The sequence below is a fragment of the Heliangelus exortis genome, chromosome 3 (genome assembly GCF_036169615.1).
Source record: "Heliangelus exortis chromosome 3, bHelExo1.hap1, whole genome shotgun sequence".
NCBI lineage: Eukaryota > Metazoa > Chordata > Aves > Apodiformes > Trochilidae > Heliangelus > Heliangelus exortis.
This window is the reverse complement of record NC_092424.1, coordinates 42,860,667-42,876,040: the sequence shown is the minus strand read 5'-3', so window position 1 is coordinate 42,876,040 and position 15,374 is coordinate 42,860,667. Positions and strand designations below refer to the sequence as shown.

Here is a 15,374-nt window from a genome sequence, read left to right as displayed (position 1 = left end):
TGGACCCTGGCTGGGTAGGATTCAGCTGCCAAATCTCACTGGGGTGCAGAGGTGCTTATGTTGAGTTTGGTCTTTCCTCAACAGACCTCACCTGGTCTTGTAGCATAACCCATCCCATCAATCAGCATATCTCTGAGTGCCGACAGGCTGGATGAGGGCTTGTCTCTGCTTCTCACAATGTTTAATCCTCAGCACCAAGTCTTCAGGACACTGTAGACTATTGGGTTCCGCTCAGGCATAATTCCATCATTACCATTGCATTGTTCGCTCACGCTCCCCATGGTGCTTTTAATCAACTCTCCATCTTTGTGCCTTCACACCTTTACGCTTTTCATGATTGGCTCTGCTACCTTCTGCCTCGCAATGAAATAGTAGCATAGAAATCCTCCTGCCTCTTACATACATTAACAATTCCATTTCTTCTCTCTCTGGTCCAGTGAAGGGATCTCCCTCTCCCACAAAGGCACCACTGTCTCTGCAAAGCACTCTGGTAAGCACACAGGGAACAGCTTCTATTCATTATTCGTCAAAGTCCAGTACAATGAGTTATAATTAGTTACTGGCCTCTTTGGTTTACTCTACCTTCCAAGGCTCTTTTATAGTTTAAAAGTGAAGGGAGACGCTGACATTAATTTTGGCTGTCTTTCCATAGCATTGTAGAGAGAAGATAAAACTAGCATTCAGGTAAAGGTATAAGTAACTCACTAGCCAAAAAAAAAAAGTAGCAAAAAGGGTCATCATCACATTCATTTCATGAAAGTACTGTGGTGTTGGAGAGAACTCATTAGCCTTTTTGTTCTGCATTATCACCGTCATTTATCAGCAGCTATATCACATGTCACAGCTACTATCCTTTCTGGCATCCAGTGTGGGACCAAAGGACTCCCTGAGAATGCTGAATTTCAGCGCCGGGGTTGTGTCTTGTGATGCACTAGGCACTGTATTAATTGTGGCAGATAGAATTTTTTCCAATATACTCCTAAAGGGACACTCAATAAAGCAGTGCAGTGTGATTTACCAACTCAAAGAAGCACAGACAAATAAAACCACATCATGGGCCTGTCCTTTCCCCTAAACCTCCGTCAGTGTGTTAGCATTTGAAGTAGTGCAAGTTGTTTGAAAACAAACTGAACAAACCCAAACCCACAAGCAAAAAAAGCCGAACAAACAAGGATTAGGCTACTAATCAGTCCACAGAAAGTGCAGGCTGCATCCAGTGAAACAATTTTAATTATGTCTCAAGTGATTGTGACCTGCTAAATCCTTAAAGAAGTTTCTTTTTTCTTTACGTTGTGACTCTGCTCACCTTTGTGAACACATGCTTGATTGTCCACTGCAAAGCAGTGTATGGGAAGTAGTTTTAGAAATCAGCTAGGATCTTTTTCATGAGCCTAGTCCTTTAGTGATCAGATGATAATTGTCCATGTCTTGCATCAGTGAAGGAATATGCGGGAAGAGAGAAAACTGCATCCTTGTTCAAGCAGCTGAAGTTGCAGTTATCTGTTCAAGCCCGCGCTATAGGAAAATATCTCATCTATGAAAGCAGTGCACATCCGCCATCCCATGTAAGAGAAGGGGAAACTCTGTGTTTAAGTATTTTAAGCATAAGAGCAGAATGTGTGGAGGCTGATTCCTATCCTCTAGACTTGGGCAAGTCAGTTAACCCTGTGACTCAACTGCTGGGAGTGACAGCATTTGCTTACCCCACGGGCAGATTGTGAGGATTAATTAATATCTGCAAAGTGCTTTGAAGATGAAAAGTACCATGCTATGTAATATATAAAGTATTATTAATAGTGTTAACAAACTGATAATTTTAGAGTATAGAAGTCTTTTCTTAACTTTTTCTAGCAAGACCTTTCATTGCAAACTGCTGAACAAGTAACACCTCTACAGCCAGAGTACATGATCCCCTGTTTTCCAAAGCACTGGGGTAATGCTGAGTATGCAACATACTAAGCAAGTATAAAACACACTCCATTTAATTTTTAAAATAAGCTATGCTATGTTTTAAAATGTGAGGTGATGCAGTATACCTTTAATGCTCTGAGCTAATATGCCTGGGATGATTCTGTTAGATGTGTTAGAAAGGATCAAAATAGCTTTGGGGAAGATCTAACCCTTTAGATTTGGAGCATGCAATTTGCTCACCGTCAGCTCAGCATGAACTCCCAATTTTTCTGCATTTCTTCTGTGCAGTGTTAATGGCTGCTAGCAGCAGCTTCCCACTTGCCTGTTCCTGCTTTGCTTGCCCAACCACGCCACAGTGGCCAGCATGGTCACACACCACACAAACATTGGCTGTAAGAGTTTCACCAAACTTTGAGCCTCTTGTTGAGGTGTTTGTTGTCTGCACTGAACATGGAGAAGAGCTTTGATTCTTGGCAGACTTCTCTGTGCAGCCACGTGGGGGAAGGTTGAGGGCAAGAAGTACTGATATGTAGAGCATCGGGCTGAATGTTGCCAGTAATGGCTCCTACTGTTACCCCTTTGGATTTTATGCCAAGTAAATCAGGCACTGGTGTCAGCTGCAGTCAAGAGGAAGTCTGTCAACATATTTAATTTGAAACAAGAAACAGTTTCAAGCTTGTATGGCCCAGGTCCTTAAAGACAGTTTTCTGGCATTATGAAAAATGTTTTTGCTCTGAAAACTTCAAGATCTAAGAATTTTGTCTGGAGTGTAAACAGTAGGACTCTCATGAAGAGTAAAATTTATTTCTTAGCTTGATAGGGTCAAGTAACTCTAACTGGGATTAGATAATGTTTCACAGAACCTGATGTTTTTGTGGCTGGGGAATCCCTTGAGGAAGGAAGATATCCACGTTTGATGAAAAGCTCCTAATAAAATTAGATGCTGCTTCTGACCTTATCAAAGAAAAATGGAAAGTAATGAAAATTAAAAGTGCAGCTCTGGAGTCTTGCAAAATCCTGACAAGACAGAGTTCTAGAATACACTTTCCATAGTTTTTTTTTCCATTTTTTGGCTTCATTTCCCCATGTACACACAATGCTGCACACACAACCCCTGCTTCTTTCTCCAGTCAGATGACCTTAGCTATCATGGGATCATTGAATGGCTATGTCTGTCTCCTTTTTGTCCCACAGCAGCCCCATCTCTGATAAATTGTTGCTGAAGACAGGAATCACCAGCAAAACAAAGAATAAGCTCTGAGATATTAAATAAAGCTGTCCTATTCCCTTAACCTCTTTCTGAATTATTAAGTGAAGACTCTGGGACATTTCCAAAACAGGAAGACTAATTTTATGAAAGGGAAATGGCTTGTGGCTTTGGTGATTTGTTTGCGGTCAGAAAGCAAACTTTGGGCCCAGTGTTCTTCATGACTTTTACACAAGCAGAATAGGAGACAATAAAAAGAAAGGACAAATAAGAAAGGATGTGTTGAAGAAAGGGAAAGCACATTTGTCACTGCTGAAAATATATATTTTTAACTGTTTGTTTTCCTCTTTGTCAGCAATTAAGTTTTTCATTCCACGAAAGCCTGGAAATATGAAAGACTTTGTGATTGTTTGTACTGTGTCCGTTTTCTATGTTCCTGGACTATTCTTTCTTTGTGCAACCTTTATTAGAAAGCTTGCTTGCCAGGGAGACCAAAAGTAATATTTTGCACTATAATTTTCTTTATTATGGGGCTGTCACAAGATAATCTCTACCATATTTGATATTGGTTTCTGAAATTCTGGCTAATTGAAAAAATGGGGAGGAATATGTAATGTCAACGTACAGGTGAGAGCGGTGATCTCATTATTGTCTGGTGTACAACAGCAATATAAAATCTAGCTGTCCAAAATCTGCACTTTGTTCACTCTTTTTGGTTCATTACTGATGCACCCTGATACCTGAAGCTCTAGCAAGGCCACTGCTCAGGTTTTCTTTTTTCTTTTTCTTCTTCTTTCCCCAGGTTGCTTTCATCTGTAATATCAGCAATAATCACTGTGGTATTGTTGCCTAGGCATTCTTAGAGTCAGAAGTGGACTGTAATTGAAGAGTTCATTACCAGGATCAGTTGGCTTCTTGATTACAGTGGCAAGGTGAAATATATATCCTCACCAAAAAGCAACTGCTAAACCTTTAAAGAAGTCACCCACTTTTCACTCTTTTTCATTAGGACCCCGACAAGCTTGTCAGCAAAATTAAAGGTATGTCATTCACATCGTGCATGCATTGCAAAGGACTATAAACCTGCCAACCCCTTTGATGAAATAAAAGGGTTTTATTTATGATTCATGTAGGAATATGAGGTTATTTTTATTCTGTCAGTACACTAATAATCAGACAAGAGCTCAGGAAATGAGAAGGCAAACTGACAGGGAAGGTTCTGATAAAGGGGAACCCTCTAGGGTATTTGCCCCCTTTGTAATGTCCTCCTTTTTAGTGTGAGGTTATAAGCATGGCATAGCCTGATCTTGCAAGTAGCTTGGCTCACAGGAACAAAGAAAGTAGCTGCCTAGCAGGACTATGAGATATAATTTCACAAGAAAAAAATACTTTCACCAGAGTTGTCTGCATTGCTGCTGCACTGATTGCTTCCAGTGAACAAGAACTTCCAGTCTGGTCTAGCAAGAGCATAGTGAATTACAAAGATATCCTTCTTTTCTACTTTCTTTCCTACTGGGCAACAAAACCACTCCTAGAAACAACGAAACAGTGACTGTAAACCTTATGCAGAGACATTGCAAATTTGGTGCTGATTAGTTTTACGTTAATTTTACAGGACCCATTTTTCCAAGTGCTCCCAGTCCTGCTCACCATAAGATATGGCAGCACAGTAAAGGAGGATGGGCAAGTAGCTCCTTGGTCAACATTTATGGTAGCAGAGTAGCTAGGTAGCAGGCTAGATTTCCAAATGTGTCTTCCTCCTGATGTTACAAATGTCTTGGCAGCTTGAAGCTGCTTTAGTTCTGTCTCAGCTCAGCAAAGCTTCTGGAAGTGCCTTTTGTGCTTCTTGGTGTAAGCTGTCATTCATACCACAAGCACAACCATGATTCCAGAAGCACTCCTTGTGAGCAAAAAGGTATCACTGTATTAGCTGGCTGGCCTTAAGTACAGTAGTTTGCTGAACAGTGGTGTGCTGGCAGGAAAACACAGCCTAGCAAAATATATGCAGGATAAAGTGAAACAAAGTTCACTGGAGGAAGGAAAATAATACTAATCCTTCATTCAATAAGCAGTGAGTTAAGTACATTTTGTATGTTGAAGAAATGTAAAAGCAAAGGGAAGAAAGCATACATAAGGGTGGTGTTGACTGCCTTCCTCTCTAAAGACAACATATGGCATTTAGGTATTAATGACACCAGGAGTTATCCTGAAGGTGCTGATACCTGATGCGGTCCCTGGTTTAAGGTTCCACTGAGTTTTGGGGTGTTTGAATTCCTTCTAACTAGAGAATCCTCTTGAAGTGAAGAATGATGCTATCATTTTCATAGGTTGTTTAAGTCATCGAGTAGATCTGCAGAGGATAATATGCAGTGTTTGAGATGGGATTATATTTACTCATCTGCACTGTGATCTCTACGATAATTTTCCATATCCAGATTTGCTCCTCGCAGAGGCTTGAGAAGTTTCAATTTGTTTATGTGGGGCTGGCACTGCAAAGGTGAGATGTGATCTGGGTCTCAGAGGTGCATTGAACAGATATGGTCTGGTTGTTGAACTTAAAGATAGTGTCTGTGATCATTTCAGGATACTCCAGAGTGACACCTTCCGGACTCTTGTTGCTTGTCCTATACCATCCAACTGATGCTAAGATTAGGGGTAATTCATAAGAAATATTTTCCTTTTCATGGAAAATATAAATCACAAAAGGCCACAGGTAAATACAGAGACTGGTTGTACTGCTGCCTACAATTTTTTAGTCAGTTCTTTTTCTTAGCCACGTGGTGCTTTCTGGGTAGTCACTTGCTTTCTTTTCCCATGGATAAATGTGGACTCAGCTTTTCTTCTTGTTAGTGTGGGGTGTTCCTTTGTTTTGAAACAGCTGCAGCAAATGGATTTATAACAGTTTGAAACTCTTTATGGCAAAATCCACTGCCATTAGCAAAGGAGCTTCAGGACAGAGGCAACACTTGAAAGTGTTTTCAGTGCCTTCTTGAAAATTGGTTAGATGTCGGGGCTGGAAACAGCAGGATCCTGTTGTTTGCAGAACACTTGATGCTCGTCCTTTCTGAAAAGCTATCCAACTGGCAAGAATCGACTGGGGTTTTGACTACAGTGCAGTGCTGAAAGGACACAGAGTAGCCTCAAGGTGTTGCTGTCCCTTTAAAAACCTCCTTTTTCTGTTGACTCAGTGATTTACAATAAAGTATCATTTCATTTCTCCCAGCTAATTACAAACTGCTCCCTTCCAAGCTCTTGATCTTTTCACACAGCCAAAGGCATTGCTAGCAAATCGCACCCAGGATTTAGGAGGTTGTGATAGGACACCACTATTCCCACAGTAGCTGAGGGCTCTCCTTGTACCTCTCCAGTCTGTCATTGTGCTGCAAAGTAGAGCAGGTGACTACTTCATCAGTCCGAGGTTTCGTTCTTGTGGAGCACGGAGGTTCATTATACTTACTTTATCAGCAATAAGGTTTACTGCTGAATCCATGAGAGATATTCATGTGAAACATGAGCAGAGAGAGAGGCATTGCATCTTTTCATTAATAAGCCCTCTTCTGGGATCCGGCATTAGTGAGATTCAGCGGATCATAGAGCACAGGGGTATCATTTTTACATGATTACTCTAAATTCTTAAACCAGAGGCTTAAGAGAGAGGCTTCTCACAAAGGCAGCTGTGGGAATTGTTAAATGATTGGCACAGCACTCACGGTGGACTGAACCACTCTGGGTACCTCCAGTCATGGGGGGTATCAGCAGGCATTTTATTACCTGCCATCAAGGGAAAAGTGGAAAAGAGAGAGTATATCAGGCAGAGGAAGATGTGCTAACCCTGTGAAATGTCTCCCTAGTTCTGCTTCTCCTGAACAAAATTCTTGCCATGATACTGGTACAGGGCTTCATCATGCTTGCCATGGGGGCTTGCCATGATACTGAGCTTCATCAAACTGTGCAGGTTAAGCTGGTCTCTTCCCTTACCAGATCTTCTTTGTGTCTAGGCTTATTTTTAACCTCTTTGATCCTACCTTCAGTAGTAAGACTACTAAAATGATTCCCCTACACCCTCCAACCCAAAATAATTAATTTTTGACTGTGAGAGGTCATTTAATTCCTCCAAACATGATACTCCTGAGATACATTATCTACACTTGAGAAACTTCGGGTGGCTCAGAGGACTGGTGCAAAACTGGCATATTTTTGCTAGATTGCGAGGTTGGTGACATTAATAATACAGAAATTCATCTGTGGATTTTGGAGAGGTGGTCTTCTTAAAGTTGCTGTAAGTTTCTTCTGCAATTCTGTCCAAAAATATTGCCTTGCACTCCCTCTGTCTGAGCTACAGTCAGTCTTACAGCTTAGGACAGTCCTGTCCTACCAGCCTGTGTGCAAACCATAATCAACAACTTGATGTAGCTGAAATAAAAACTTTTTTTTTTCTCCCTGGATTAGTTTTCAGATGGATAAGTTCTTCAATCAGTTCCAAACTACAGATGCACAAATGTTTATCCCAGCATGAGAAAAGAAGCCTCACAGGGACTTAAGGGACTAGACTGCTTTTGTCATTGACAGCCAGACGTGTTGGCTGAGCTGTGGCTTTCTGTCCCCATTTAGGAAATGGAGATAAGAGTAATTCCTTATTTCTTCTTATGGTAAGGAAAAATTTGTCAATATCTGCCACACAAGTTTGCATTTTCCCATAGAGCTAGATGACTGAGCAGGTGTAAAATCTATGCAAACTGTGCACAGCTTGGGTAGGTAGATGTGCAAGAAACAGAACACTCATTTCACCTAAACACACTTTCAGTGGGAGATGAACTTGAGAATCAATATAGTGACTGAAGAGCATGATGCTGAACTGCAAACCATGACCTGCCCCCCTGTGTTGAAGTCCAGTTGCAAAATCCTCCAGCTTCCCAGTCAGCTTGATCCTGATTGCTAATAGCTAGAAATTGTTTTAAACTCTGAAGATTAAAAAAGAGAGAACAAGAACAAGAAGGAGGAGGAGGTGAAGAAAAAGAAGACCACAGAGGACATATAGAAGCAATAAGCCATGTTGGGTATTTCTGAGGTACCCTGCCATAGACTACTTTGAGCCTTGGTGTAAATCCTTCAGTTTTCAGGTTTTTTCATTACAAATGATTTTAAGCAGAGATGCTCCTCCTTCAGAAGCCTTCTTTCAATCTAGCTCTTTCTACAAATCCAAAAAGAAAAAGAAAAAGAAAAACAAGAACCAAGAAGGTGAGGTCATGCGGGGGGCTGAATAATCCAGATCAAACAGCAAAGAACACCCAATTAGAAGCCAACACATTTCTCTTTTCAGTATCTCTGAAACTGTTTGACAGACTTAATTAGAAACAGGTGCAAGCTATAATATTTATTGCAACAATGCATCATTTTTGTCTGTTTCCAAGGTCATCGTTCTAGCCAATAGGAAGCCAGCAACCCACAGGGAGTATAACTTAGTCTATATTGGTAAAACATGAATTACTTAACCCTTTATCTAGTGGAATGAAATACAACATTGCACAAAGCACAAAGCTAGCAAAATAGAAAATCCTGTGAGAAATCTTTCATGATAACAGGTTCCAGTGAAGTAAGTGACATCACCAGCTGAGCTAATAACCAGCCTTAGGTAAAATTGAGCAGGTACAGATAAGGAATGAGAAAAACACATTTTTTTTTTTACTACTTCTCTTTCAAAGGCCTGGGTTTATGTAGAATTTGCTGCAGTAGGAGGGCATGATTGCCTGTTATCTAGCACCTACTGTACAGTTGGGTCTCATATGCTGCACTGGGCAAAGCTTTAGCAATATATTTCTTTGGCTGCATCTGTCTCCGGAAGAACTGGGCTGCAGATGCACCTGTACAGAGGCACCTAAACACTGCTGAGCATGCCAGGTTTTTCAAGTAACAGAAACCTCAGGGAGAAAGTTGTTGATCCTTCCTGCCTTTTAAGGCAACCAGTACAGAGAGTCAAGGTCTGTGTGCTTCTCTCCATCTCAAAAAATCCCCATTTTCAAAGCAGGCACTTAATTCCCTCTTGTGAATTTTTCTTACAGTCTGTGTGATTTGTTTGTGCTTTTGTGGTCATTTGGGATTGAGGATCCTATTTTAAATTATATATTTTTTCTGTTTAAATATGAGAAATATAAATATGGAAACACAGCAGCATACTTTGATAATAGAGATGTGTGAATTGTGGGATTTTTTCCTTTTTGCAAAAGCTGCAAGAAGTTGCCAATATTTCTGCAGGCATAAACTCTTTTTTCCACCTTGAAATCACCACACAACATAAAATCTGTGGATATTTGTGTATCTTTGGGCGGATGCTAAAGGTAACAAGGAAAGACAGAGACTGTCTCTTGAGAATTTACATATCCTGGATCCTAGGTTGTTCTTTCTGGCACCCATAACTCCCTGAAAGGCACCTCATCATCTACTCATCACTGTTTCCCAGATTAATTGTCCTGTGTCTGCAACCAATAACTAATCCTCCTTATGATCTCAGTAACCATTCCTGGAAGAGTATCATCTGTCCATTCAATTCAGAGGTAAAATAGTCCAAGCCCATGATATTGATGGATTTAGGATTAAATTCTGAGTAAACGTTTAGTGAGAGCCAGGTCGTGCAGTCGTTTTTACAGAGCTCAACAGAATGGAAGATTAAGTTTAGAGAGGACCCCTTCTCCCCAATACCCGAAGCAATGTCCTGTCACTGAATTCTTGAGAAGTTCAAACATAGTTGGAAACTTTGCAGCTCAGCATCCTTGCTAATTTGTTCCTGCTAGTGAATTTAATATCCCACACTTTTTAACTGAACCGGGCTCATGGCTTGCAAATCCTTTTAGTAGTGGTCTGGTGAGTTTTTACATCATCCTCGGCATCACAGGTTTGCTTAGATAATCTGTTTCTTGAAGTATTTGTTAAATCCCCTCTCTGTGATTTTTCCCTCCTCTGTCTCTCTCCCCAAAAAGCAGAGGGCAGGTTCAGAGTTAGCTCTGAACCTGGAATCTGTCCTGTTGTTATAGCCCAGGCTCTTGCCAGTATGTCACAGGTGTGTAAGGAAAAAAAGGAGGCTGTAATTCTCCCAAGCCTGCCAAGATGGCAGCTGTCATCCTGAGAAACACCGCTGGCCCCAGGGAGTTTGTAAAATTAGGGGAGGGGAGAGCCTCCCTGCACTTATAAAGATATTTCCAGCCAGTATATACACAGTCCTTCTGCAGGTGCCCAATGTGAGTAAATGTGTGGGGACATGACTGAGGAGCCAAGGCTTCCACAAGGGAGCTGAGCAAGGTGTGAAAGTAACAGGCACACTTGAGAGTTTTGGAAACATGCTGAGGACAGTTGGAAAAGGTGATTCTGAGAGCCTCTCCTCAGTCAAGCTGTTTTGCTTTGTGTCCTGAGTGCTAAGCTATACTTGAACTGTATTTTACTGGGAATACAGCAGCTTGGGTTACAGGTGACTGGCTGGGCTAGCTGCTTTAGTCCTGGGTTATTTCTGCGTTGTACTTAACTGAATAATATCCTCCCCCCGCCCCTTTCCCCCCACCCTTTTTCTTTTTCCTTTTTTTTTTTTTTTTTTCCTTTTTTTGCTCATTGATCAAGCTGCTTTTGAGAAAAGTGATACTTTGCATATCTGGCTAAGTGCTGTTAACAGCCTCTGCCTGTGGTTTGTTAAAATTAAAAAAAAAAAAAAAAAGAAAAAGAAAAAAAAAAAAGAAGTGTGATCTTGCCGGAGAAGTAATTTGCTTCTCTCCAACCAATGATGGCTTGCACTTTATGCAAATTGGTATCTAGGGACAACAAATCCCATTTAATACATATGCATAGTTCATAAAAAAAACGACGTGAGAGAAAGAGAAAAAAGATAAAGCAACGAGTCAGCAAAAGAACAGGTTCCGAGGAAATTTATTGTCCCAAATTGGACATTTGTAACAGATGATGTGAACAAGTGTTAACTTTGTTTTCAGCAGCTCTTCACGTACATTCACTAGACATCACACAGATTATGTTTTAAGGATCTGAACTGTAATAAAAAAAAGTGTCTGTGGGCTTTGGAGTGTTGTGTTCCATATGGTTGGGGAAGTGCGGAGTTATTGCGACAAGCATCTTGTGAAGCTCATTACGCACGGCGGTGTTAGATGCGAATTGCTGCGCATCGCTATAGGGTACGTACATGACATCCCACAGTCAGCAGATAGCAACTGGAAATGAAAGATATGAAGGCACAGAGTACAGCTTCAGGGAACATGTTAGACAAAACATCTGCTGGTATCAGAAAGCTGCATTATCAGATCATTGTGGCCATGAATTTTTTATAAAGACTTTTTTTTTTTTTTTTTTTTTTTTTAAAGCTGCAACTTTGAAAGTGACATTTTGCAAGAAAGTTTTTGATTGAAGTGTGATGTCAGGAGAAAGGCCGGTGTAGTTTATTATCTGTGTAAGAGCCAATATTGGCAGCCTGACTCAACTTCTTTCTCTAAGCAGTTGAGTTGGCCATTCACCTCCTACAAGTGTTTTTTCCCTTCTGATCTTGATGAATGATAAAACCTCAACCCATATTACAGGTTGTAGCTTTCATACCAGGCTCCTCAGCAAGGAGATTCCAAAGTTTTGTCCTTGAAAGGCGACTTGATGGCAGGGCTGGGAGGCCACTGAACAAAATTCTCCTATAATGTGGAACCTTTATGTTCAGAAGATGGACACCTGCAAAGCATAGAGAGGAGAGCTGAGCGTTCTCCCCTAATTCCCACTCGAGTGGGACCTGCAGAGACAGCAGCTACCATACCACCACTGTAATGCTGAGGATCAGCTGGTCTGCAAAGGATTGTCATAGTTGAAAAGGCCATCACATATTGCCTCCAAAAGCTTCTCAGGCCCCTGGACTGTACTGTGGGAGCATTGCTGTAAGCTATGGACATTTCAGTGCATACAGGGGCCTTCTACCTACCTGACATTACTCACCTTGGTAAGGGCAGTGAGATGTCATGAAATGTATGTGCATGTTGTAACTATTAACATTAAACCAGCCAGTCTCTCACCTCTCCTGCCCTAGCTACAAATTTTCCTTCATGTCACTTGTATCAGAGGGGAAAGCAGTCTCTTCCTCTGTAGCAACAGGTACCAATGACAAACCTGTCTCTTGTCAATCCGCTTATGCTCTCTTTCCAGTCAGCTGCCTCCAAAATGTACATCCAAAAGTGAACAATCATATTTCTCATGCTGATTCACAAATGCTCAGCTCAAAGACCAAGATTTCCCTGATTTTTTGGCCTTCTCTCTAAACTTTCTCCCCGTATGTGTCTGCAAGGGAAGGTGGGAGAATAGGCAGACATGTCCAAAAGCATCATAACTAACAAAAGGGTTTAGTTGTCAGCAGCAATTTTTATGTGTAATGCTCTTCATTAATGTAATGGGGGCTGCAGAGAAAACCAGAGCGATTTGCACTTCATCACCGAGGCTCAGGGAGCCTGAAAGCAAGCGAGGGATTTTTGCTGGATTGACCTGGTGCTGAATGAGGCAATTGTCAGGTGAGGGATAGAGCCTCTGAGAGAAGCTGCCGAGAGAAACAGTGCTCCAGAGATGACAGCCCACATAGGCCATGGCTGTATCATCATTTTCCTTACTGCTGCCTTTGAGTAGTGTTTAAAAACCACAGTCCTGGCATACAGGCCATGAAGATCAAGGTTTGTCTGTGTCACTTACCTAGACTAGGAGCTACATCAGAAAGGGAATTCAGTATCCTCACCATTGTATAAAAATAACTTTAATGGGTTTTTGTGATTTCTTTCTTGGGATGAGGTTATTAGAAAATAATTAAAGAGAAATCTAAGGAAATCAGAGCAGACCAAAGCTGGGTAGTTGTTGGGTGGAGTTTTGTTGTGTTGTGTTGTTTTGTTTTTTTTTTTAACTGCAGTTATTTAAAGTTTGGAGGTTTATTGTGAGTGTAAATTTTGATTTAAAACTTGCTTGTATTTGTGGAAAGAAAAAGCTGAATATGGATTCCCAGGAGGCTTCTCCACCAGACTGGCTCACATTTGTGCATCCAGGCATGAAGCTCCTAAACCTTGATTGCTGTGGTTTGGAGGGGAGTGAGAAAGGGATCTGACCTTACCTGAATACCAGTCATCAAGGACATAGTTACAGTTAAAAAAATGTGAATCAGAGCCTGCTACATTTTTAATGTTCTTTAAAAGAGTACAAAGCTCTTCTATCTGAAGCTCAGTGTTCCTTTCTTAGGTGCACACCCACACCTCCAGGGAGCCCAAGAGAGAGCTTCTGCTGGACTCAGGCAGCTGATCTCTTGGCTGGGCAAACTCATCTCTCCAGACTGAAGACTTTTTCCTCTGAACCAGAGGTAGGAAACATTGTGTATTTGGAACTAGGAGACTAGCAGTACAGCCCCTCAAAATGAGACATCAACCAAATTTCTTCTTAACTGTTGTTGTCATATGCAATGACCCAACACCAAGCAAAAATGAGTCCCACAGTCAGCCCTGTCTGCAACTGCGTGTACAAAGCAAGAGAAAACATTTAACTACCTCTTTGGGACATACAGTCAGATAGTGTTTTATCTGCCAGCCAATATATCAACATATACTAATTGGTCTGTGTTATTGCAGTAACTATGTTTTTAATTGCAGAGGCTGAAATGTGAGCATATAGTCCATCCCCTCCATTTTTTTTTTCACCTTAGCTTCTAATTTCGGTTTACACTATGCTTGCAAAGATTTCCTTGGCTATTCTTCAACTTTTCTTTGTCTATGTTAGCTCTCCCTGGCAGCAAAACTATTTCCAAATAGGTATTTTAGTGATGGAATAGATATGATTTCCTATAGGACATGTCTGTCAGTGTGTGCATATATATGTATATATATCTATGTATATATGTGTGCGTACATATATATATATATGCACATATATATAAAAATTAGGTTATATTTATAAAAAATCTGTCCCCATCTACAGATGGTGGTAATTTGGGAAGCTTGTAATGAGAACAGGCAGTATGTTGAATCGACAGAGGGGGCAAAGAACTGGCACTGCTGTGTAGTGAAAAAGTATGGAAGCATATATGGACATGCAGCTAATGAGAGGGGAAGGGATGTGGCTGGAGGGTAAAGAGATATAATGGGTCCCAAATGTGGCAAGTACATATGCTGCCATACAGCAAATGTAAAGTGCCACCACTAGTGACAAGTGTATTGCACCTAAGGAAAACAGCTGTGCCAAGTGCCCAAATCCACATTCAGCCTCCTGACCCTCTGTCTTCCTGGTATGATGTGGATTAAACTGGTCAGATCTGAGTGCACATTCCCCAGAAATAATGGCTCAGTAAATCTCTGAAATAATTCTTGAATGGTTACTTATTTTGCATTTGCAGTCCTGCATTTGTGAGATTCTGCTGTTCACAGTATCATGTAAACACTTTGGTTATCTGTGTAGATTATTGCATGGTTTAGTGCAGTTCTGTATTACAAACCCTCCCAAATAACCCTATTATTTGTTAAAATTTTTTCTATTTTGAGGAAACACCCTTTGACACCTGAGTTAGATCTCCTGTTCTTGGATGTAAATATAATAAGGTTCCCAGTGAAGAGCATCCCTCTAACTGGTCGTATCTGCTCTGTATATATTTGAATACATAAAATATTAATAAATTACTCCAAATGTTTAATCATACCCATTTGACTCTGTGAGACTCCATGTCTGTAGGCTTTCCATGTTAAATGCCTCTGTGATAGCTACATACTGCTGATTTTTTGTTGATCTTGAGTTTTTAAAACAGAGGTTTGCAGTTTGATTTCAATTAACTGGGTCTGATTAGACAGGGACAGATCAGGCTGTCCTGGAAGTCTCTGAATCTCTAATACAATTTCATGTGCTATTCAAAAAGAAATAGTTCATATCTCAAGTAAGTTATTTATTTAACACTATCTTTTTCAGAGTGCTAAATCTTCTGGAGAGGGTCATTATGATGACGCTCAAAGATAGCGTTTTGGTTTATGAAAATACAGATATTTTAGAATGGAGTCACCTGCTGGTAGATCTCATAAATGTTCAAAGAGACACTTCTTAATATTATTAGTTTGGTTTTTAGTTCACATCACACTGGCCTTGATAGATGGAGTCACAGAAGACTGTATTTAGTTTTATACGCCAATTCAAAGAGAAAGGTTTGCATTATGTATGGCAGAGGACAATTATGCAAACTACATTATTCTTCAATTAATAATGAGAGCCATGAAAGGCAAAG

General features: G+C 40.6%; 1 long non-coding RNA gene across 1 annotated transcript in view; it reads left to right on the top strand.

The window, feature by feature from the left end:
• LOC139794582 (uncharacterized) overlaps positions 1-1,952 on the top strand; it is a 119,418-nt gene extending 117,466 nt beyond the window's left edge. The window contains exon 4 of the long non-coding RNA XR_011725185.1: positions 1,852-1,952. This is a non-coding gene — a long non-coding RNA (uncharacterized lncRNA). The remainder of the gene's footprint in view (positions 1-1,851) is intronic.
• Positions 1,953-15,374: the final 13,422 nt, after the last annotated feature.